Source organism: Lagopus muta, chromosome 6 (genome assembly GCF_023343835.1).
Source record: "Lagopus muta isolate bLagMut1 chromosome 6, bLagMut1 primary, whole genome shotgun sequence".
Lineage (NCBI taxonomy): Eukaryota > Metazoa > Chordata > Aves > Galliformes > Phasianidae > Lagopus > Lagopus muta.
The window spans coordinates 2,630,931-2,655,429 of NC_064438.1; the positions used below are offsets into that span (position 1 = coordinate 2,630,931).

Below are 24,499 nucleotides of genomic sequence, written 5' to 3' on the forward strand. Positions count from 1 at the left end.
TGGTTTGATTTTTGGTTTCCCTTAGTTCTTAAAAGAGAAGGGAGGCCTGAAAACTTTTCAGAAAGGATATTTTTAAGCATGTGTTCAACATTTGGCATTCAGGTTGTCTAGCCTTTTTTTTTTTTTTTTCCTGGAAGACTCTATGGATCACTGGGGAGCTATTAGGCTTATGACATCAAAGGTGCCATGGAAACAAAACCTGATTAAGAGTGATTTTGGTTAGACCATTTTAAGCTCTTTTTGTTTTCTATGCTAACACCATTTAACTCAAATGTTTGAATGAACGTCTGGAAATAAAAACCTGCAAGGATTTCCTCCTCTTGTTATGGATTCAATTCTATTTGTCACCCGAGTTAAGACTACAAGTTCCATCCCTCCCCAGCTTATGACGAACGTCTCCAGACATCCGACAACGTCAAGCTTCCCCACTATTTCTCAAGTACAGAAGAACAAGCAAGCAAAATATTACCATTGATTTGACTCTATACCAACCTTTTTTCTTTTTGTAATCCAACAGAGAGAAAACCCTGTTTAATACTCTGATTCCTTAAAACAGATGGGCTAAACTAGACAGAGGAAAGGACCTTGTTCATCCCTGGGAACACAAACTGCAAGTCTTAACGTTTTGTGGAGCCTCAGACTAAGGCAAATAACCTGAATGCTTTCTCCACTGAAACCAATGAGTGCTCTGCAAATGCCCTGTAATGAAATCTTCTTTTGCCTTCGTATACCTGTTTATTTCCTAAGTATTTTCTACATTAGTGATCCAAAAACTACCATCACATTTAAATGATACCTGATTGTGTCTTGGTATTTAACTACTCTCCTTTCTTCATGCCTTAGTTTCAGTTGTTCTCCAGCTTTGCCCAAACCCTTCTGATGGCATTGTTGTAACTGCATTTTTTCCTCAAACCAGAGATCTGACTCCTGCGTACCTAAATCTGATTTTTCTCTGAGGTTCCGGTGTTTCACACCTCCTTCTTTCCACTATGAACATCCCTGATGTTTTTTTTTTCCTCTCCTTTCCTTAGGAACTTCTACATCACCCTGATGCCAGCTTTAACCACCCCTCATTTTCTTCCTTCTGAATAAAACACTGAGTTTGTCGTTCATTTGAATTATTTAATTTACCTTAAGCTTACACGAACTAGGTACAGCACATTCATCTATGTGCTCTACTACTGTCCTATACCCTCTCAGTAATGATTTTCCAGTTTGTTTGAAGGAGTGGCTATTTACACTGGGGCGTGCATTTCAGGACTGCATATCACAATAAACATGCATTAAAAGAACTCTGCTGCACGTCCCTATTCTGTTAGAACCAAGCTGTTCTGTTCTGTTTACAACGTTTTCTAAAGCCAACAAAGAGACTGAGGAGCTAGTCCCAGCTCAGGCTTCATCATATTGTTGAAAGGTGCATATCAGGAGTATTTACACTGGGATGAGAAGAGTTACACCTGTACAAACTCATCTATGATCAAAACAATATCTTAGAACAAGCCGCATTGATCTGCACAACAGAAGGGGTCTATGCCTTCATACAGAACGTTGCTAAATTAAAATACATTCATTTAAAGAAAAACAAATTCAAAAACAAAAAGAACCTCTTCCAGAAATCTCTTTTTCTTGCATTTTTTGTCTGAAATGTGTAAAAGTTTTTAGCTTCATTAGTTTTTTCAACACACCCATGCCTATTCCCAAGCCACATTCTCATCCACCACTGCAGACTCCATAAGATCAAGCAACACAGATCACAAGATCAAGCAAAGCAGGTATATTTGGACTGACAGCTGCAAAAAATTTCCATCTCTCTTAATCACAAACACTGCAATGTTTTTTTGTTGTTGTTGTTGTTTGGTTGGTCCATTGATTGTTGGTTTTTTTCACTCCAACCCTGCTGGGAGCTGTGGGACTGGACTCTGAATGGGGCAGATCCAAAGCTGAGCAGGTGGGGTACCCAGCAGGCATGAATAATTACCAGCCATGGCTCATAAAGGGCCAGCTGATCCCTAGACTACTTGACAACACCAGAAGAGTGTGAGAGCCATCACCACCTTTACAGGGAACAGGTGTAAGTGCTCACAGGAGAAGGCTCAAGTGTACCCTGTTGACAGAAATAAATGAGTGCTGGTGGTGGGGAGGCTCATGCATGTGAGAAGATGGAGCAGCACTCTAGCAGGGATGCTTTTTTCTGCAGAAGATGTGATCCTTCAGTACTTTATGCATTGCCACCAGCAGGTATGTTGAGCAGGTCCTATTTCTGTTGGTACCAGGCTTTTTTTTTTTTTTTTTTTTTTTTTTTTTTTTCTCCTTCTCAAACATTGGTTTAAGCAATGAGCTAAAGCTGCAGCCTTCCTTTTACTGCTGGGAGCTTTTTGTCTTGAGTCACTCTTTCCTTAGGCCTTTATTTTTTTCTTATAAAAACACTTTAGTCTACCCTGTGTTTCTGTTCAGCTGTGGCTTGTGTGTGCTTTCCTCAGTTTAGCACAGTAAACCGGTTCTGGTTCTCCTGGAATCTGGTGCTCATGACATTTCACTCTCTAACCTTGTCCAAACTCATCTTTCACCTACCGACATTGACCAGGCTAACAAAGGCTCAGTGTTCTTTTTTTTTCTATTGCTTTGTTTTACTGAGCTTTTGGCTGTTAAGTCGTGCTTTGACTGGATGTGAGAAAACAACTCCACTCGTTTCTGTACGTAGCAACTTCTCCATGAAGAGAATGGGAAGTAGACGTTACCCATCTTCCATGTTCCTACCTGTGCATGGGCCTGAAATACACACTGGTTATGACTCTAGTCTGTAGTACATGATTGTAGGAAAAGGAAAATAAAATAAAAAAAAAAGGCTGAAAAGGGTGAGCTTCTGAAACATATTGTGCTGTTCTAATTCTTCTTATCCTTGAGGAAAATTAATGTGGAGCAAGGTATGTGAGACTACTGCCAAACCTGTGGCTCAACTCTGTCCACTGAAAAGTTCATAGGCATGACATCTATCATGACAACATCTGTTTGGGTGGTGGCTCATTTGTGGAATTTTCTTCACCTCGTGTATGCACAATGATTCTCTCAATTGAGGAGAATGAACCCACGCTGTTATGTGTTCCTAAAAATGTTCCTCCAGGGCTAGGGTACAAGAAGATGTGAGCAGAAAAGGAAGCAGCATCACTGCAGAACTGCATTCTGCTCCCACGAAGCTTGAAGTCAAGGGTACTGTTTGAGGTTTGGGGGTGTTGGGGCTGTTTTCCTTGGTTCCACTTGATGAGCTTTCATCAAGGAAAGCTTCATGTGATGTTAGAGATTTGTAGCCAGAGACTTTTTGTTTAAAATACTTGTGTAACCCACATGTAAAGCTTGTGTGAGGCTTCCTTGGGTGAAGCAGAAGTTGCTTTAAATGGCACTTAAACCCATCTGCTTTGCTGGAAGGGCTTTTCTTTTATAGTGTATGGGATACATAAGTACATCTGTTTCTACTGCCTTTAGCCAATTTTTTTTCCTTCTGAGGAGGAAAAAAAGGAAACTTCTGCTCTCTGGTGCCCCAATCCCCATGTCTTCCTGCTCCTGCATGGAACTTCCCAAGCATTGGTATCCAAAGTTGGCTGGTTGCATGTGGCCCCAATGCTCAGAGTGCTTCAGGTTGCTCTTGTGAAGCCAGGCAGGCTCTAAGGAGGGCTTTGCCCATGTATATGGAATGTGCACAGAGGCTTGCCTTAATTTTGTCCACAGGCACGCAAGTGCTCAGATGAGCTGCATGCCAGCAGAGCCCTTCCCACACAAGCCAGTACTGGAGGAGGAGCTCCTGCAGACATGCCGTGCAGCTGAGATATTTGGCTTCGTGATTTGTGGTGGGAGAAAGAGCCTCAGCACAGTTGCCTACTCATTCGGAGGCTCTAAAAACTGCCAGTTCTGATGCCCAAAAAGCATCTGCCCCCACACCCTCTGGTGCTGCTGTGACTCTTTATTTTCTGCTGGGGGGACAAACAGCCCACTCCAGGCACTAGCATAACAAGAGGGCGGGAAAAACATTCTTGGTGACCATAAAATATGAAAGTAATATAGCAAAAACGGGGGGTTGTTGCTTCTGTAGGGGTCTTGACCTGGTTTTCCAGGAGGGTCTCAAGTTCTCCTCCAGGCACTCATTATCGCTTTCAGTCCAGCATTGGTGAGCTCTGAACCAGTGACTCAAGCTTGATAACCATTAATTTAATGAACAGAGCTAAACCAAGAAGCCCATAGCAGTCTAAAGATTTGCAAAAGTATAAGTCCAGGGTTTTCAATCCCACTTGATTTGGATCATCCACTGGAGGTATATAACTCTCCCTATTGACTGAAGAGAGCCAGAGGCAGTTAAATAAAACCAATTAATCTCCCTGCAGAATGAGGACACTAGTATTTGCTTTGTCCAAATCGCTTCTCCAGACTTCAAAGTCTTCAGGCTTGTTGTTGTCCCTTGTCATGTATTTGTGGGTATCTGATATGAACTATCCAGCAAGGAGCGAGCAACTCTCATATGTGTTCTGATGGTCTTTTGTTTGTTTTTTGAATATATTTTTTTTAACTTTTTGCCAGGCCCTGGGCTGGGTTCTTTTCTGGGAAAGATGCCTGATAAGCCCCTGGGTCTTGCCTGTCCCTACACCGCCAGCCAGGGCAGTGCCAGGCATGTGCAAGTGTTATCTCCCAGGGCTGAATTCCATTCTTGCCCTCTGGTGAGATATGGTGAGTTTCATGATTTTTCTCAGCCCTCAAAGCCAAAGAGATTGGTTTTGCACGAGTCTTCAAAGATCCTCCTCAAGTATGTTCCTCGAAGCCCTGGAGAAAGCGGCATGGATAAGGATAATTAAAAGGAATATATATTTCATTGGCTTTTCTAGACATCCATCATATATTTTCTGAATGAAACTACTGGAAAGTGACACTTATGGCACCAGCATTATGTGTCTGACATCCTACAGAGCAGCAGTTCCCATAGAAAAGGCTTTTGTGTCTGGAAAGTGTTTCCTCCGTTAAACTTCTTAATAGACAGCGTTTGCTTGATGTTTGGGCATGCAAGTTAAATCTTTTATGTTGGCAGTCCCTGGGGAGCCTCCAAAGGCACCAAGTAACTTTGAGTAGTGCCTCCAAAGCATGTGGCGTGCTGGGTCCTGTGCTCCTTCCTGCTAACTGGAGAGATTAACAGAGCCCTAGCTCTTTATTCCCCCCCCCAACCCCAAAGAGGGGTGTTTTGTGCTGGGGGGCCAAGTCTCTAGAAATCCATGGGTTTCAGAGGCTTGAAAGGAAGCCGTGACTTCAAGCTGTCTTTGTTCTCCGTGGAAGCTTGTTCCTGTGCAGTGCACATCCCTCCACTGCATAATGCTAGGAACTAGTCTAGATGCCAGTCCTCTTTGGCAGAAGTTGTCTCAGCTCCTGGTATAGGGGGTGAAGGAATAAGAGGAGAATCATCTCTAATTAGACAAGCCTTCATTTTTCAGCCCATAAATAGAATTCAGGAGAGATCTGGCATATTCAAGGAGGAGGGGGGGAAAAGAAGCCTGAATTTCTAGAAAACAGTCAAGCATAATTAGAACTTGGCATATATCTGCATACGTCAAAGGAATGCTGAGACATCTTGTGAGCTTTGTCCCAGGCCTGGCCACTCTGAAGGAGTGAACAGTGTTTCTCTCTGGCCCAAGGGTCCTTGCTGGGCTCTGTGCTCCAAGGGGCAGAAGAGATTGCAGGTGGGAAACCCTCTAGCCTGATTAAGCTTCTTGCTGCTGAGTGCCAGGCTGGTAGAACTCAAAACAGCTGGCAAACCTATGGGAATTCAGCTGTGTAGGCCATTCTATAGTGATGGAGGGGGGATTAGAGATTTTAAAATTTATTATTTTTTTAGATGTTTCACCCTGTCAACTCAAATGAGTGTCAGGCTTGTGTGTATTTATGTATATATATATATGTGTGTGTGTGTCTATGCGTGTATATATATATATATATATATATATATTTATTTTCTTTTTTCAGTCTTAGCCAGCTGAAGTTTTTATTTCTGCTCTTAAATATGTACTGTGGTTGCTTTTAGAAATGATTGCATGGAGACAACCTGATCTGTGACACACAAATTGGGTAACTCCTTCATAAGAAAGAACTGAATCTCATGCTCCGCCACAGCCAGTTATGTATTTCTGTTGGTTTCTGATCAAACAAGTGTGTGAAATTCAAAACAGGAGTGCTGACAGCTATTGTGCTGATTGGGGAATAGTGAAATACACAGGCTCTGAAAATAACAATATCACGTCTTTCTGCACTTGTTGAGGTGGAGGCTGCCAATTGATGGCCTGCAGCTCAGGCACAGCCTGTTCCTGAATGTTTCTGTTCTGTTACATCATAGAATAAGGTATCTTGTCCAGCACAGCAGTCAGTAAGTTGAGTGTCCTGCCTGGGCTGGCTGGAGGTAAAGTCCATTTTCTATGCGCTGTGTGGTACATTGTAAATGAAATAGGGATGCAAAGGGATTGGAGGAGTATAGAGGAAAGATGTGGCACAGCTCCAGCTCTGTCTCTGCTGTGCTCCTGGGAGGATCCAGGAGATTCACCTTGCCCAAAGGCCAAGAGCACTTTAATGAGGAGAACACATTTTTTTTTCTGTGTAAATTCACCGAGATTTTTCTGATTGGCTAAAATGAGGTGAAAACCTTTCTCCTTTTAAGGCATTGAACACATGAAAGCTCGTAAGGAATTTGGAGGGACTGGCTGCATCAGCTTCCAGATGGTGCCACAGGCTGAGCTGCACCACTGGAGCTGGAGCTCACTGGTGGGCACTGGTCATGGGGCTGGGAGGTTTGGGCAGAAGCACTGCTTGACCAGAGCCACTGGTGGGCATGCCCAAGCACTGCAGTGGCAGCCACCAGTGCCACTGCTGCCAGCCATCCTCATGCCCCAAAATGTGAGCAGCTGAAGCACGTACTACAGAGCTGTCAGGAACAAACTTTGTAAACTGCATTGTCATGGAGACAGTATGGATCAGCTGAAGGAGCATATGGTTCTTTACTCCTTCGAGCTATCACTGGAAGGAGTAGACTGAGGAATATATTTAGTGTTTTCTTTTCAGCAGATGACTAAAGATAAGGAAATAAAATTAGTTTGAGAAAATCCTCCTCCTTCTCTATGGGAAGTTGGCTGCTGTTCACTCTGCGTTAGAAAAATATTACAGAGATCTCTTGTTTTACAGCTGATCACTGATAGGCATTTTGGAAAGGTCAGATCTGAGAGCTGCTCTTCACAGACACATGAAGGAAAACACAAATATTTCTTTTTTTTTTTTTTCCTTGAAATTATATGGATTTGCTGCTCTTAAAAGCAGGGTCAGCGTGTGATCTTTAAAGCCAATTCTTCCTTAAGACTCTGGGGATCTCAGCTGTACCCTCTTGCCTAGGATCACATGGCAGCTCTGGGACATGCTAGGCGCTCTCTCGTGGGGTTTGTAATGCATTTGGTAGGGTTGTGGTGGAAATAAGGAAGTCCTTTGTCTCACAGTTGGAAAGAGACGCACTCAGCTAAAAAAAGACCGTGAAATTGTTGATGATATCACTATTTTTCAAGAAAGGTTTGTTTTAGGAGAGGGGAAAGGCATTTTTGTTTAAGAAACAAACAAAAGCATCGTGTACAAATAATTGACCAGCTCTATGAACTCATTCGCAATCAACTGGACCACTGTAGTTCGTATAAGCTAGACAACAGATATAACTACCTAATTACACTTCTTCAGCAGTCAGTCTTCGACTGGGAACAGTATGAGCATAATTCACTCACTAATTAACATTTTGAGTGAACAATGGATTATTCTCTGCCTTTATTTGTGCTCAGAAGGGATGGCTTGACTGCAGTATCCCAACTGGAATTACTTGAGGCAAGATGTTTCCACTGCCAGGCTGAACCCTGTGGCTCATGTGGAAGAGGGTGGTAGGAAATTCCTTCCAGCTGGTTCCTTCCAACTGGGAGCAGTTATATTCTTTCCCCATCATGTACAAATTAGCATAGTATCTGAAGAATTTCAGGGCTTACCCAGTGATACCTCTCTATGTAGGAGAAACAAGGCACAAATGGAGAGATGCTGGCTGGTGCAGTTCTCACTGCAGCCCCAACCAGCAGGTGGAAGGGAAAGGGGGTGTACAGACAGCTGAAAAGCTGTAAACAGCCCCTTCCTGACAGGAAACTCTTTCTATTATTTCTTCTCTCTCATGGGCAGGTATGGGGCCTGGGGTGAGGGGAGAGGATATCATGCAGACCTGCTTCTTGCTCTCCTCCCAGATCTGGGCTGCTGGACAAGAACTTGTCTGCCTGAGCAGAAGGAGAAGGGGGTTAGAAACATCAAAAACAGAACGACACAAGAATAACTTGGGCTGTGATTCAGCACATGCAAATCTGACTTTACTGGGACTAGGTGTTTTGGTGGACTGTGTCCTTCTTACACGTTCTTCCACAAAACTGTATCCATTTTGCACTTGGTCTTTTTTGATCGCAAAACTGTCTATTTTTTGGTGTAAATGGTGCTACAGACTACTCAGCCAGAGAGCTAAATAGGATGCGGATAAGACTGTGAAGCTGAGCAACCAAAAGAAGGGAGGTGCTTGAATTGACACTGCCAAACACTTGAAGTTTGGCCAAGTTTTCTGTATCTCAAAACCAGTACTTGTAATGGGCCTTACTGCTCTGTGATGGGTGATGTTATATAGCAAACAGAAGGCGTGTATTACACAATGGAACTTGATGGTTTTAACCACGTGTGTGTAATTAGCGATAGCAACTTGGTAATGGTAACACTGAGAAATACTTTTGCCATCTCTTCCTTACACTGAATTGAATCTTTCCCAAGGAGGAAAATCTAGGAGGCACTAGTCAGTCACTGACTCACTCTCAGCTGCCTCTTTGCTAAACCCTGAATGTATGCCATAGTAAGTTATTTGTCACAGTGACTCAGCATTGTAGGCTCCTTTTTAATTTCTCTCTCTCACCACAGAGCCAAGAAAATCTCCCACCTCCCCATGCCGTATGCTACTGAGATTGCAGTTTGTATCATCGGCCAAAGGATAAAAAACTTAAATTTGTGCTGGGAGCCTTATAAGGGCATTAACACTTGCGTTTGGGTTGGACGTCACTATGGCAAGCAAAGGAGAGGTGCCAATAATAGATCCCCGGTGTTTGTACATCGCACAGTGACTATTTGTGCCATCCGTGGGAAACGGAGTGATATGCCAGACGGTGAAGTGTTTCATTTAGCCCCAGTCATGGGGGCCGGTCCCGCACACAGCTCCGCTCAGTCGTGTGTCCCTGCTCCTGCAGAGCTCAGCCAGCATCTGCCGTGAGGAGGAAGGTGGTGAGACCGGCACTCGCAGGTCAGCCCCGTGCCTGGCCCTGCTGTCAGGCAACTCCCTTCAGCCCCCAAAACTCAAACAGCAGCGACCCTGAGCCATGGCAAAGCGAGCCTACGTTTCTGCCCTGGCCGTGGTAGGCTATTGCAGTGTCTTGCCCATGGGGCTGGAGTGTGGAGGCAGTGCCCCTGCTGCTAGGGGCACAGGAAAGCAGGAGAGCGTGGCTGTGTCTCTGCCAAGTGCTTCCTCATGGCATCATTTTGTGTTTGCTCCGTTAATGACCTGCTTTCCTACAGCTTCTTCCCTCAGGCCTTATTGGCCACAGGTGTGACCAGTGGAAAATTTATACCTCAGGAAAAGAAGCCACACACTGCCATGGTTACTAAGACACGGGGCTCAACTCAATGCAGCTTGCTCTGTATCTATCCACTGTGAGCAGCATGGGGATCAGAGCAACTAGTGAGGATTCTCTTGAATGGGGGAGATCCTATATGCAAAGGTGCACAAATACTCTGAGTGGGGAGAATATTTGGCAAATTGTTTTGTATTTTAGTCCCAGCCAATACAAACTGCTCAAAGCACAGCCAGAGGATGTTTGAATGAAGTTAGAATCAAATCCATCCATCTCCTTGGTTGTCATGGTAAGAGTATGGCTCTCAATTAAAAATTAATGTAGCTAATGAAGGAAGACCAAAACCATTTCCACTTTGTGCCCTACATGATGGGCGATGATTGAAAGGAGAAAAAAGATTAATCAAATTGCATGCCTGCAAATGGAACCCCAAGTTACACTGACTTCCTTCCGAGCTGTTTTATGATTAAGTTGGTCAGGGAAAAACACCATGCTTCCTCAACCCTCAGTTCCCCTCTGTGCTGTGAGGGTTGCTGCCTGATGGGGAGAGCTGTGTGCTCTTCAGTCAGTTTGGGAGCCCCACATACAGGTGTGCTTGCCAGCACACAGCCAAATACCTCACAGTATGCCAGGCACCAGCTGCTGCTTCCTAGCCAGAGTTTTGCACAAATGAAATTGCTGTGAGCTGTGCTTGGCTTTGAAGCTCCACACTGGCCAGACAGGTAGAAGGATGTGCTCCTCTTCCTGGCGGGTGGCATGGCTTTAGCTTCTGGAATCTTCAGGACTGCTTTCTGTGCTGGTGAGGACAGAGCGAGCTCTCACAGTTGACATGCAAACCATCAAGAAGCTTCCCAGATCACCCCCATGGTAGGGCGTAGCGACCAGGCAGCTCAACAGAGTTGTGCATGGACTGTTTTCTCCCTGAATCCTCCCTGCTCTTCCCTTGTTATTTGAGCATTTATCTAGGAGATGCGAAGGTCAAGTATATTGGCCTGTAGATGAGGGTGGTGTTTGCTTTGAGTCAGCTGGGAAACCGGGTGAGCAGCAGGCTGTCAGAGTTGCTTCACAGTCAGTGAATTCCCTGCTCCAGGCTCATCTGAAACACCGATTTTTGAATTCCAAGGAAAGCGTTCTGAGGCCAGGAGAAGAGTAAATAACATGTCAGCCTTGAAAGCCCCAGCTGCACATGCCCACCTGAATGTCAATGTGTGTGTGTGTATATATAGATGTGTATTTGTTGCCACTGCATTTTTTCCATTGTATATGCAGTACTCCACTGGTGTCTGTCCGTGATGCTGCATATTGCAAGTGTCTGGCTATGCTGTGTGCTGGCTCTGGTGTTTAGAGGAGAAGCAAAACATCTGAAGTATGTTACTGAAATAGTGACCAAAGCTGAAAAAAATGTCTGACTCCCAGGTTACTGAAATGTTAGAAATGCTCTTTTGTCAGGTCTTGGAACATGTTGTTTCCTGAAGCTGCTTATTCACAGCCCTCCAGTGTTGAAATGCTGGCAGGGGGGTCTCCATCAACAGAGCTGCTGGTTTCTTTGTGTCCTGGCGGAGCTTCCCTCGGACCCACCATGTCACCAGCAGTGCCCCAACAGCATCAAGCACTCCTTCCTTTCTTTGCAATGCTCAGTCATCCTTTCGTCTTCTGTGACCTTTCAGCTGGAAACATGTAGAGTGCAGGAACTAGCTGAGTACACCGTCATCTTGTGCATACAGAGGTAACGCTACAGGAGTTTGTTCTCCGAAGAAAATGATAAACTTCTCTGGAAAAAGATGATGATAGTCTTCACGCTGCTGTTGAAACTTTAAGCGTTTTTTGGTAGTCATCTCTGTCTGTAAGTGGCAAAATATTTTTAGCTTTTCTTCTCTGATCTCTGACTTTTAGCCACATCGATGTTTTGGAAGGCAGAGCTCATCTGCTCTATCAGCGAGTGATCATCCTTCTGGTGATGCCCTGAGAACTGAGGCTCTGTGGCGCACATGGGGGTGGAAGTGACCTCCTACAGAAGTGAAAGCAGAAGGGGGAGGCATTGCTAGAAATCCTTTTCCCGAGCACCCCTTGGATAAGAGGGTGGTGGAGGCCTCATGGGCCGCTGCTGCCTGGCATCGTGTCCCCTGCTCTGCAGATGCAGTGCCTGGGATTTGCTTTGGTGGCATGGAGTGTCTCTTGCTCTGTACAATGCTCAGCTCAACAGATGATCTCTAAATTAAATGTATACATTTCTTACTACGCTTCGTGATGACAAAAGGAGCAATGGCTTGTGAACTCAAAGTTTAGCTTTGCTCTCTGCAAAGAGCTGCAGGCCGTCTGGTCAAGAAGCAAGGCTCTGAGCTCCTTCTTTGTTCCCATTAGGCTATTTGGGCTGTTCTTGCATCTTTTACAACAGCTACAGGTATGGACGCATCGACCAGCCTTAACCTATGCTGGTGGGGCACTGTGCAGGCCACCTCAGCCACTGTGTGGGCTGGTCCTTGGAGCCCTCCTCAGTACCTTCCTGGTATTTCTAGGCAGAGCTGCTGCCAGCACAAATGCTTCACACCCAGCTTAAGCCTCGCATTGATTGTGTGAACAAACTTTCAGCCTTTCCACTTGGAGAATTTAGAAACTGAGGCATGCAGACAAGGAAACTCTTCTCCTGTGTGCATGACTGCAGAACCTTTAATTTCTAGATGTGCTTTCTGGCTGCACATTCTCAAGGAATGCTCCTTTTGGTATGCTGGCTGCTCCCAGGTAGGGCCCAGTTGCTGTGTGGCCACTGAGGCAGCTCTGGGGTGTTCCGCACTGCATAATGTGGACACAAGCAGAGGGTGGGACAAAGGGATGTAGCCAGAGCTGGAAAGTAGAGCAGTGAAGTGCTGTGGGCACCCCAGGATGCTGGCAGGCTAGGGGATGCTCCCTGGAGTACCACTGTTTACAGCTTGCAGGCAGCAGGGGCTGCACTACTTAATGCCTGTGATAAAATGGGCATCCAGCCCTGCAAGAGGTGAGATTACCTTTGCTAGAGACGACCTTGTGGATGTCACCCTCAGTCACTGGAAAGCTTTCATGTCAGATTGATTTTTTCTGTGCGTGAAGCAGGCTTGCTTTCTCATGCGGCAGTTTTTCAGAGGGCCGAGGGCTGCCTGAACCTTTGCCACTAATGCTGTCACCCTCTAATAAAGGCATTGATTTGTAGCATGGAGCTGGGATACCTGGGACAGCTGTCACTCTGCCCCAAAGTCATAAATCGCCGTGGCCTCCCTCATCTGCCAGTCCTCTGTGATTAAAGCGAGAGCTCCTCTGAAGCAATGAATCACAGCAGCTCATAGGCATTCGCTTGCCACCTTACTGCTGCAGCCCACTCTGCGTGTTGTCCAGGCACCGTTTGCCTGACATAAACAATAGATAAGATGTCAAATGTACAGAATTGCTCTGGTAGGAAGCAGCAATGATCTCTGCAGCTCCAGGTTTCTTTTTTCCTTTTAAGCTTGGAAATGAAATGTGGGGGTTCTCCCAAACCAACATAAACACTTGGGTGGTTGGCACTTTCCTTTGTTTGTGCATATAGAACACGTTTCGGTGCAGCAGGGAGAGAGATGCTGTTAATATCTAGTACTAAGCATGCAAATTACTACTAGGTTTTGTGTAAGCAATTTAGAACCCCTTGGTTTTTTCCACAGTGCTCCCTTCTATTTATCAGTTTGTTTCTCTGCTCACCTGCGTCTTCATTCATCATTCATTTACACAGCCATTCTGAGTATCCGAAACCAATTTCCTCCCTGAACTTGGTCCTGTACCAAAGCAACGCTACCCCGCGTGAAAGCGATGTTATGAAGGTATATGCTGTTCTGAGCAGAGGAGTGTGTCGCAGGAGGTGGATTAAGACTAAAAAGAAGACAGAACTCTGTGTTTCATGGAATAAGTCTTGTTTTGAGCTCAGCATCCCTCCACAACAGAAAAATAGATGCTTTCCATTTAGTTCTCCCACGCAGGTTTGCAAACTGTCGTCAAGCCGCACGTCAAGGTAACGGACACTGAAGTTTGACTCGTGCTTTTGTTCTCCTCTAGCTCCTGTGTCCCCAGTGTCTGTCTCCGCTCAGACAAGTTAACAGGCCCCAGCCCACCCAACAAGCAGCTGGCGAGTAGCTCCCAGTGCCGCATGTGGCTCTGCTGCTGATTCACTGCCTTGACAGAGATCCAAGGGCCCCACTTCGCACTCCCTCCAGGGCGTGCGTGCTTCTGCATGCAAGCACGCCACAGGCAGCCCGTGCTCCAGCCCTATCTGCAGATAGCGAATGTAAATCACCCGCAGTGTTGCACAACCATTGTGTTATATCCTTGCAAATCGGTCAGTCTGCTCACCTGTATGAGTGCTTGCTCCTGTGTCTCTGCCTGGTGCATCCTTGCTGGTGTTAATGACTTCAGCCACCTGGCCCCTCCACAAGGTAAGGAGCTCCTGCAGCTCTTGATATCTTCTTGGAGGTAGGGCTGGGGGAGCTGATGGATGTTGGGTTTGGAGTTGCCCTGGAACATCCAGGTTTGCACTGCATGCCCCCCCCTTTCGCTGACACCTGCATCCCGCGTAGGCTGTGTAGATGTAGGATGTGGAGGTGAGATTTGCTGTGGTGGCTCTTACACCACACACTGCTCTAGGTTTACAGAAATGTGTCCTTACTGCTTTGTACTTAACTGCTTTCAGAGGCAATGCGCAGTTCAATGGCCAAGTGAGAAGACCTTTGCAAATCTAGCCACACATTACTTGTGAGAAATAACAATCATACCTTGAAATTGTTGCTGTCAGCTTTGGTGTTCTGACATTGCTTTGGTTCTGCTAGGGTTGAGGAAATATACTTCCTAGGAGCTTTGTGTCCTGCTCTTGCAGCCTTGCTTACTCCCACAACACAGCAGGAGCCATACACAGGAAGGGGTCTGACCTATAGGAAAGCTTGTCAGAGACTTGAAGTACTCCTGGTGTCTTCCACTCTATCTCATGGTAAATAACTGCCCCATCCATGTTCTTGCTGTAGCAACCCTGCTGTCAGTCCTCCTCCAGTGTGCAGGTTTCAGATAGCCCTTTGCAACTGACAGAGCTCTTGGAGCTGAGCAAGAACACATCTGCAGTGTTGCTATCAGAAGCAGCTGAAGGAACTGGGATTGCTCAGTCTGGAGAAGAGAAGGCTCAGGATAAATATTGCTTTCTATAACTACCTGAAAGTAGGTAGTAGCGAGGTGAGGGCCAGTTTCTTCTCTGAGGTAGTGGTGATAGAACAAGAGGTAATGGCCTCAAGTTGCACCAGGGAAGGTTCAGGTTGGATATCCTCAGGGGTGGTGAGGCTCATACAGGCTGCCCAGGGTGGTGTGGAGTCACTGTCCCTGGAGGTGTTCAGGAGCCATGGAGATGTGACACTGAGGGGCATGGTTAGTGGCCATGGTGGGGATGGGTTGGAGTTAGACTTGGGGATCTTAGTGGTCTTCTCCAACCTCAATAACTCTATCAGCCATTCTGTAACCTCTGATTCTTATTCTTGTATTCTTGTCATTCTTATTCTTATCACTGTACTTCAAATCTGTTTTGTAGTCAGACTTAACATGCACATGAAAGTGTATGTGTGTACATAAATGAGTTATTCATGTACGTGTTCTGGAAAGGTTGGGAAGCAGCAGGCCAGAATGCTGCCCAGCCTTCTGCTCTAGCACATGGTATTCCTGTTTTGTGCAGCCACAACCCTCGGCTCTGGAGCTCTCATGCCATTCCCACAGATGCTAACCCTGCCTCTCTCTGCCCTGCAGCAGGACAGCCTGGCATCCCTGGCACCAGCAAGGACACGCAGCAGTGACAGGAGCCATACCCTGCCTGCCTCCCCTTCTCTAAGCATGGCTGTGTCTCTGTAAGGTAAGTCTGGAAGGACTCGCGTCACCCCTGCCTCAAGTGCTCTGGGAGGAGAGGTGGATTGCAAGGGCTGCCATCCAAGCACAGGGCTCTGATTTCAATCTCTTCCCAAGAATTTTGCTCTGCGCTGTAGGCAGCACCTGGAGATGACTACTCTCACCTGCAGTCTCCGAGCATCTGAGGTGTTTTGGTGGCCCCCATCTCTTCCCAGCTGCTGCCACACCAATGGCATGGCATTTCCCACTGTCCCTAATGGGCTCCTTGCCACCCACTCCACTCCCTTCTGGAGAAGCCTGGCCAGCAGCAATTAAGCAGCAAGCCAGGCCACAAAATGGCACCTGTTGGCTAGTGATAGGGCTTAGCACATCAGGTTCATCTGCTGCACATGGGTGTCAGCACAGACCCCTCTGTGCAGCTGGGCTTGAGAGCATCAGGCTACCTGCTGGCACTTCTGGGCTGTATGTGTTCGTAAATACAAGTGGAGGCGAATAAGCTCTACTAGTGACTTGCACAGTAAAAACCTTTTATAAAGGATCAAGCAGAAAAGGTAGTATTTAATTATCTCCATCGAATTATCAGTACAGAAAAGCAATGGCTGGAGTGGCTTGAGCTGTTGTAGGCTGGCTTCCTTCATTGTGACAGCAGGAGGACTGAGGCAGGGCAGACAGGTCCCAGCCCTGTGCAGCACGGCTTGGCCCCACAGAACCATTGATCCAGGGCAGCTCAGGGTTCAGCCTGTGCTGTTCAGACCCCATTAAAGGCTTTTTGGGTAGCTATACATCATTAATTAACCGTGCAACTGTTGACTGAATCATTTCGTCTTGCTGTCGCTGTCATTTGCATTCCTCTACTCTTTGAGAATGTTCTTTAGGCCAATACCCGAAATACATTTTTGAAAGAGGCTGGGTGGTGAAGGAGGTGTCAAAATAGGACCAGGTGATTTATATGCTGCTGATTAAGTTTAAATAATTGAAAAGTGCTGGTATTCTGCGACTTTCTTCCTCCCTACATACTTGCGATTAATCATTTGTTTTTCAGCCTAAGGTTTTCCTTCTAGATTTCACTCCCAGATTTTTCCTCCTGAGTTCTGCCACGTACTTTAGATTTACTGAGGATTACTCCTAAGCATGGCATGTCGAAAGATTTGTGAGAAGGCCGAGAATAAGATAAATGTGAGATTATGAGAGACAGCATCTTCACAGCAATTGTATCTTTCAAAGAGCAATCAGACCCACTGAAAGGCAGGGAAACCTCAGGCCAAGTTTCAGTACAATATCACGTAACCAAGCACACCTCAGAGACAGAAATTACTAACAATGATGATAGTCATCTGGAGTTTTCCTAACAAATAATTTGGAGTGACTTTTATTGTAGTTATCTGAATCTTCACACCTCCTTTCCCTGGTAGTATCTGGGTTAATTTCTCCTCACATTAGAAAACAGGCTGTGTTTAGAAAAAAAAAAAAAAAAATGAGTCACCAATAAAAGATGGGAAAACATTGGCATAGATCATCAGCTCTTCAGGCCCACTTGTTGTCCCAAGTGCTGATGGATGAAAAGCTGAGGGTGGGAGCAGGCACAGGGCACAGGAATCACACTGTGACCCATGGGTAGATAAAAGCCTGAGGGAAAGCACCCTGAGCCCAAGAAGTCTTAAAGCAGGCTGGAAAATCTGATTGCTGCTCTCTGTTCTACTTTATCCTCTGATTTACCTGAACAATGAAAATCGTTTTACCCCAAAATTTATCATTGCTCCTTGTCAGTATTTTGTAGCTAGGCAGTAGGATTGGGCACATATGCTTGAGATTATGACATAAATGCCTTTGCATGCATGTTTTCCCAGTGTCAAAATAACATACCTAGCGGGTATGGGGAAAGAGTCACTGTATATTTCTTTAAAAAAAAAAGAAGTGTTGGGACTGCCAAATCCTGACCTTATTGTGGGTAAACTGCTCAGAGTTGCAATAATCAGTCATTTACAGTCAGCTTAAGTGCTCTCTGCGCCAGTAATTCTTTTTGTAAGACTGTCACAGAAAGTTCCTTCGAAGCCATAAGGATTAGTTCACGTTTATGAAGGATCTGAGATCTTTGCATTGAATACCGTGGCTGGATGTGATGCTCTTACTGATGAGGGCTGTATGACATACGGACTCGCGCATAAATTATCTGCGTCGTTCTGCGCAATTAGGTTTAGCGGTGTGATCGTCCACCAATAATCAGATTGGTAAATGAAGACAGGACATGATCTAGTCCGTACAAGAGAAGCAGGTTCATCAGATCAAGTAGATTTGTATTTTTCTCTTATCTCTCAATTTAAACAGATTCCACTGAAAATCTCAATTTGCAGTTGTGCCTCAAAGGATTTTCTCTTAACTATTGATGCTGTGTTGCTCTCTGTTTCATCTTTGTTTCTCCAAGAAAGCTATATAGTAGTTTGTGACATTTCCATTAAGAAAGATCCTTAACGTTAAGCAGTTATTTAGAACCAAAGGCCCTTGCCCTAAGATACATATGGTTGCACTTAAGCAGAAATCACCGCTTTATGTTAGAAAATACTGTTTTCATCATAAAAGGTAAGTGTTCCCAGAAGCATATTAAAATGCTCAGAGATACAAAAGAAAAGTATTGGAATTCAATCTTGGGGTACCAATGTAAAAATATTTAAATGTGCTATAAATTGAGCAGATCCAGCACCGTTCACTGAAGAGTCTTTCAGGTTATTAAAATACTTTCTGTTCAATGAGAGACACTAAAAGTAATCATGCAGTTTTTGTGCTGTTCAGTGTTAGGAACACTTCTGGATATACTTCTTCAATAAAGTTCCCTGGGTCACAAACAAAACCTTCAGCTCCTATGAGGAGCAATGAGGCTAGAAGAAGGCGTCATAAAAGAAAGTGGAAGGGAATGGGTATAGATTGTATTTAATTCAGCTCTAGTAGAGGCGATGAAAGGACTTGAGTGGCTGAAGTGGACGGATTCCCAGTGACATCTGCACACCCAAAGGCTTGGCATGTGCAGTGCGTGGCAAGCATCAACCCACGGAACATATGGAGAAGAGCAAGGTGGTGATCGGCCTCTTTTCCCAGGAAATGGGTGATAGGATGAGAGATAATATCTTTAAGTTGTTCCAGGGCAAGTGCAGGTTGCATATAAGGAAAAACTTCTCAGAAGGAGTGGTAAGGCATTGGAACAGGCTGCCCAGGGAGGTGGTGGAGTCACAGCCCCTGACGGTGTTTAAGAAATGTGGAGATGCGACACTGTGGGAATGGTTATTGGGCACGGTGGGGATGGGCTGGAGTTGGACTTGGGGATCTTAGTGGTCTTCTCGAGCCTTAATGACTCCATGATTCCTTAAGGTGAGTAGGCAGAGGAAATAATGGTGCTTTTATACCAGTCTGGCTCTTGGTCTTGGAAATGCAGAAGCTGGTTTTTCATCCCCTCTGGAGCAATGGGGAGGGTGCTGCAAAGTGAGCAAAACCAACCTCAAACGTGTGATGCGAATAGCAAGGACAAGAAGCAGCAGTATTTTCACCAGCAATCTTTAACACTGCTGGGTTTGATGCCTTTGCGATAAAATCTTGACTAAGTTTGCACAAAATCTTCCCTTAGGCTTGCCCCTATCTTTGAGCAGTTTGACGATGGAAAGAGTTCAAACTTCAACTCTGCCGCGTCACAATGATTAAGATCAAGAGATAAAATTCACCTCAATAAACAATGCATCTAAAGAGATGTACCATGTTGAGTGTGGAATTGCTCTCAGTAACAGCAGTGAACGACCCTATCAAAAAGCTAAGCAGGTGTAACAGACACCATGTGAGGCACAGAGCATCATGCAAATCCCTGAAAGACAACAAATGTACGCCAGGCTTCACATGTGCCAACAGCCCTGAGCTCAAGCCTGCACATAACTCTGCAAAATAACATTTCCTCTGTGAAAACGTGTCTCTGCCAGGTCTACCAGCAGGATGGGGGACCTTCTGGCTTGGCCTCTACGTTTTCACCCCAAAACCTGCTTCTGAAGCTCCCACCTTCAGAACAGAGATGGTAAGGCTTGGTGTCTGGTAGGTGGGTTGACCACAGGGGTTTGCGTGCACTTTGCAGCGGATGTTTTGAAAAGACCTTGTGTTAAAGGATCCTTGCAGGAATTCCTATGCAGGGAAAGCTTTATTTATTTAGGTCAACTTTAACACTATTTCCTGACTGTTGTGAATATCATCTCATGGGAGAATTTGTTTGTCATTTTAGTCACAGAATGATAGGATAAAAATATCCTGGTCAATTACAAGTCTAGTTGGTATGGGAACTGTTTTTTTTTTTTGTTGGCTTTTTTCTTCTTCTTCTTTTTTTTTTTTTTTTTTCTCCTCAGTGCTGGAGCCTAGATGGAGGTTATTAGTTTACTAATTACCCTTGGTCCAGTGGTGACCTCCTACCAGTCCAGTTCTATTTCCTATCATCTTTTAGAGTGCTTTTCTCCTACATTGCTGTTTCCCTGTTCCCATCATCCTCCGTTGTCATCCTGCTTCTTCCTTTTTCACATGGAGGAGTTAAAGGTAGCACAGCTACATTTGAAAAAGTTCATCATATAAATGCAGAAACAAAGTCAAGGGTTGCTCTTACACAGAACTCTCCAGCACTCCTCAGTAATTCTTGCATGATACGCACCTAATTCCTGGTGCTGGCTGCTAACTCCATGTATAGTTCCTTCGGCAGCTATTTTGTTCTTAACAATAACACATCTCCATCACACTGAATGAGGTTCAAAAACACAGCTGTTGCAGAGAACTCCCATTCAAGCTGATAGGGTATTTGACTGCAAAGAAGTAGATTAATACAGTTTTGGAGATAGTTTCCTTTTAAACATTAGCTTATAAAGGAACTGAAGTGTGTGTTTACTTTTTACTTATAAGTACAATTAAGACAAATCCCTCTTTGTTCTGGAAGTGAAGTTCTCCCCTAACTCAGAGCTATACCAACAGCATTTTAAAAGGTGGTGAGGTGTATCTTTTTTTTTCCCCCAAGTTCACAGTGCCTTTTTGCTCTTTTTGAGCAAAAAGAACGTGAACGTGAAGAGAGTCAGTTTAAAAGGTTGATCCGTCGGCAAATACTTCCCCTGGGGTTACATGAAGTGAAATGGATTCTTCATTGGAGAAGGAAAGTGTCCCCCAGTATGTCAAAGCACCCAGTAATCAGGTTGCAATAGTAACAGATTACGGCTGTCATGTTTCTTTTTTCTCCAGGTTCTGATTTCTCTCCCTATCTCTGGTTTTATTCTAGTAAGAGATACCCAGTGGCTCATTTTGCTCAGGTCATCCAGGAGAACTTACGTGGGCCAATAGTTTCCATTACATTTATCTCATCTTCTGTCTTTTGCAGCTAACTTAAGTGAGTGCCACACAAGCAGACGAGATATAGCCTGAACTGCATTTGCATCTGTGGTAGTCTGAGGAAAAACAAAGCAGGGATGTTTAATTCTAGAAGTTGTCCTGAATCACACCTTCTCCATAAATAACAAAAGTAGCTGAAGGAAAACTACTCCAGCTTTGCTGCTTTCTCCATAGCATGAGAGCAATGTCTGAGGCACTCAGCACTGGGACGGTGGGAACCTAGCTGATTTACAGCCTTCCTAGGGGTGCTGAGCTCAAGCCACACATGGTCTCTCCCTTGGTTTTACCAAGCATAAAGGTGAGCTTGCCACAACTCGAGATCTTTCTGAGAATTTATTGAGTTACTGCTGTGCTGGGGAGAAGCCGTCGCCCCATGCCAGTGTGCTCCTGGAGGGTGCGTGCTGCTCACTGTCCACCTGAAGGTGCAACCGTGAGACACACTTGATGCAGCCTGCCTACTCCATAGGATTTCCTGGTATTTTGAGGAGACGGAAAGCAAAATGTAATGCTCTAGTGCTTTAAAGGAGGACTGAGCATTGGTGGGAGGCTTGTTCAGTATCTGAGTGGGATCATGACTACGATGTTCATCTGCATGTTACCGGCGTGAAAATACGCAATTGGGAGCGGTTTGAAGACGAGTGGGCTTGGAAGAAAGGAAAACTATTCCAGGGAGGGAGGAGGAAGGGACTGCTAACGTTTGCAGCATGAAGATCATGGAGAAGATGGAGATATCAGAACAGGATAATTTGCAGGAGGAGGAAATCAGGCATAGATCATTAGCGCTTTATGGGAGGCAACCCTAAAAGCATGCTGAGAGGATGGTATTTCCCCTCTGGGCAGCAGCAGGCAGTGCCAAACCCGCCTGCTGCAGAGGCAGGAGGTTACCAGCCAACCCAGCACACACCGACCCCGTGGGACCTTTCTTTCAAGCACGCCATGAGCGTGCTGGCATGTAGAGATGCTGGCAGCCACGTTTCACAGCAGCGATGACGCAATATGGCTCTTGTTTCAGAAGCATCTCCTTCAAGTTGACAGATACTGTTAGCGTCTGATTCTGCTCGGATTGCCAGCGCCAGGGTTTGAGACGCTTTCCCGATGAGCTCTGAAGGAGCAGTAAGTGCACGGTGGCTGTGAAAAGCCTTCCAGGCTGCGCTTAGCAGGACAGCCAGCTGCACGCTTCGAGTATGTGAAAAAGCCAACAAATAACAGCTCGCTGCTTTTGCCCGGCGCTTTAAGCCAGGGAAGGAATGTTTGCAGCTCACTTGGGATTTGGTTGTGTTTGGTGGGTTGGTTCAAGGCACCAGGACCTTCCAGCAATGCTCCTCCAGTATTCTTCACATTCTTTTGTCTGAGAGAGGGGAAAATGTATGACTGATTCTTGCTTAATTAGGCCTCATCTGCTAAACAGTTTTGTCACTATTTACATACGAGTAGTCCCGCTGAAGTCAAGTCCTACAGCTGTATACTTCATCTGGTAACAATGTAAATCCAAGATAAACATACTTGGAACAAGAGAAGTACATTACCTTATATGTACGAACCACCTGAACATAGCAAGCCCTGCGCAGCGCAGCTCTGGCAGAGGCCAACAGCTATGCTGTCTCAGCACCCTGCAAGCAGAACACCTGATTGTCGCTCTTAAATTTTGGACCGGACTCGATGAGCTAGGGCTGACTTTTGCTGAAGCGTACGGCTTGCCACACGAATGACTTTGAAATAACTGTGCCCTTCTGTGATAAGCTGAGAAGTTGTTCTCTCCAGCTACTCGCATCAAGTGGTGTCTCATAGCTGGGTCTCCCATGGCCTGGAGATCTGTTCTTCTAGAGATAAAAGAGTCAGGGATGAGAGGTAGGAGAAGTAAACGGCTGGAAAACCCAGTGAACATCTGGGTTTAATCTCTTCATTCCCTCCTCAGTGCCCCTCCTGCAGGAGTCTCTATGAAGGACCTGGCAGCGGCCTTTCCCTGCTGTTTCTCTGTGACCACTGACATCCTGCCCCTTGTCCCCCAGAACAGTGTGGACTGTTTGGTCACCGGTGAGCATCCCTATGGGATTATGACCACTTTATCCAACAGCCTCCTCTTCTGCTAGGTAACTCCCATGCATTTGGGCATCCTGTATTACTCTACCCATGACCTTTTGTTCTTCCATACTTTTTATTTCTGTTATCCCGATTACTATACTTTTTTTTTTTTTTTCCCCTATGAATTACTTCAGATCGATATGATGGAAGTGATGAAGAGCAGAACACCCCTTCAGCTTAATTTGGTCTGATACCCTGAGACCATCAGCTGTTATCTACCACAGTGAGGTGGAGGGCTTGGGTTGAGTTATCCTAAGCAGTTTCCCAGGAGCATTTCAGGACAGCATTCTAGCATTGGCAAACCCCATCAGCTGTGTGTCCTGTTCCAGCCATAGATTTCCTGGACAAATTTTGTGCAAGTTTATAGTAAGTTCAGTACCATTACATCATCAGAATAGTGTGACCTGGCCAAATTTTCCTCTGGATGTTCCTAGCAACCGAGAGCTGTGACAAAAAATGAAACTATCTGAAAGTTAATGGGATGAGAAGGAGGGAGAAGTGCTTTGAATTGACTACTTCTTTACAAGTGCTGGAGCTGGAATGGCTTTCTAGATGAAAGTTCCTTGAGTTATGAAAGGAGTACGTAGATGTGATTTTTTAAATTGATACAGTATTTTTATAGAGTTGTCTCTACCCAAATCTGCTGAGAACTCTGCAGAGTCAGAAACTTTCAGGACTGGGATACTTACTTGTGTGAATGACCTGTGGGACTTTCTGATTTTGCTCTGCTGAGGAACAGGTGGAAGCTGTTGGCTTGGAAGGCTGAAAGAGCACAGCTCGTAGCCATCCCACCTACTGAAATGCCTGCGGGGTGGTTTTAACAGAATTTAAAAAGTGGTATTAGCATGACTTCATAACTGCTGCTAACATGAGCTACTAGAACTTGCAGCAGTTGGAAGTTCAGCTTCCCGGTGGATGATCGTTGCCTCAGGATGGGTCTCGGGTGACAAGTGACAGGGCAATTTATTGGGTGCAGCCTTACACCAGCCTCCGTGAGCCGCTCGTCCCACCACGTGTCACACAGCAGCGTGTGATGTTGGTGAAGGGGGCCTGCAGTCCTCCTCCAGGCAGGTGTGCTGGAGCCCACCTGGCTTCCCTTTGGCCACTTTGCCCCCAGGACAGCCGAGGCAGGGACATACCAGCTGTACCAGTCTTAGGGCAGCATCTGCTGGTTATTGCATGGATCAACAGAAGTGGTTGTCATGGAAGAGGCTGCTCGCTTTGGCTCCCAGGCGGAGGTACCCAAGGCTGGGGCTGGGGGGGAGCACCCCATAAACGCACCTGTAGCAGTCGCTCAGGAGGGAATGGCAAAGAGCGAGGAACTCAAACTCTGGCTCCTGCTGCACTCCGGGGGCTCTCCGTGAAGTTGGGCAAGTCCGGAGCCGGATGGCTGCGGTTCTTTCCCGAGGGCTGGGGTGGGCGCGGTGGCGGTCCCCGGGCTGCGGTCCCTGGAGAGGAGAAAC

The 24,499-nt window shown here is 45.7% G+C and overlaps 1 long non-coding RNA gene across 1 annotated transcript; it reads left to right on the forward strand.

Annotated features, from left to right (window-relative positions):
- The first annotated feature begins 2,045 nt into the window (after positions 1-2,045).
- Positions 2,046-24,455, forward strand: LOC125694701 (uncharacterized). Its single transcript, XR_007377666.1, has 3 exons — positions 2,046-2,238; positions 15,471-15,573; positions 20,944-24,455. It is a non-coding gene; the product is annotated as an uncharacterized LOC125694701 (long non-coding RNA).
- The last annotated feature ends 44 nt before the right edge of the window (positions 24,456-24,499 follow it).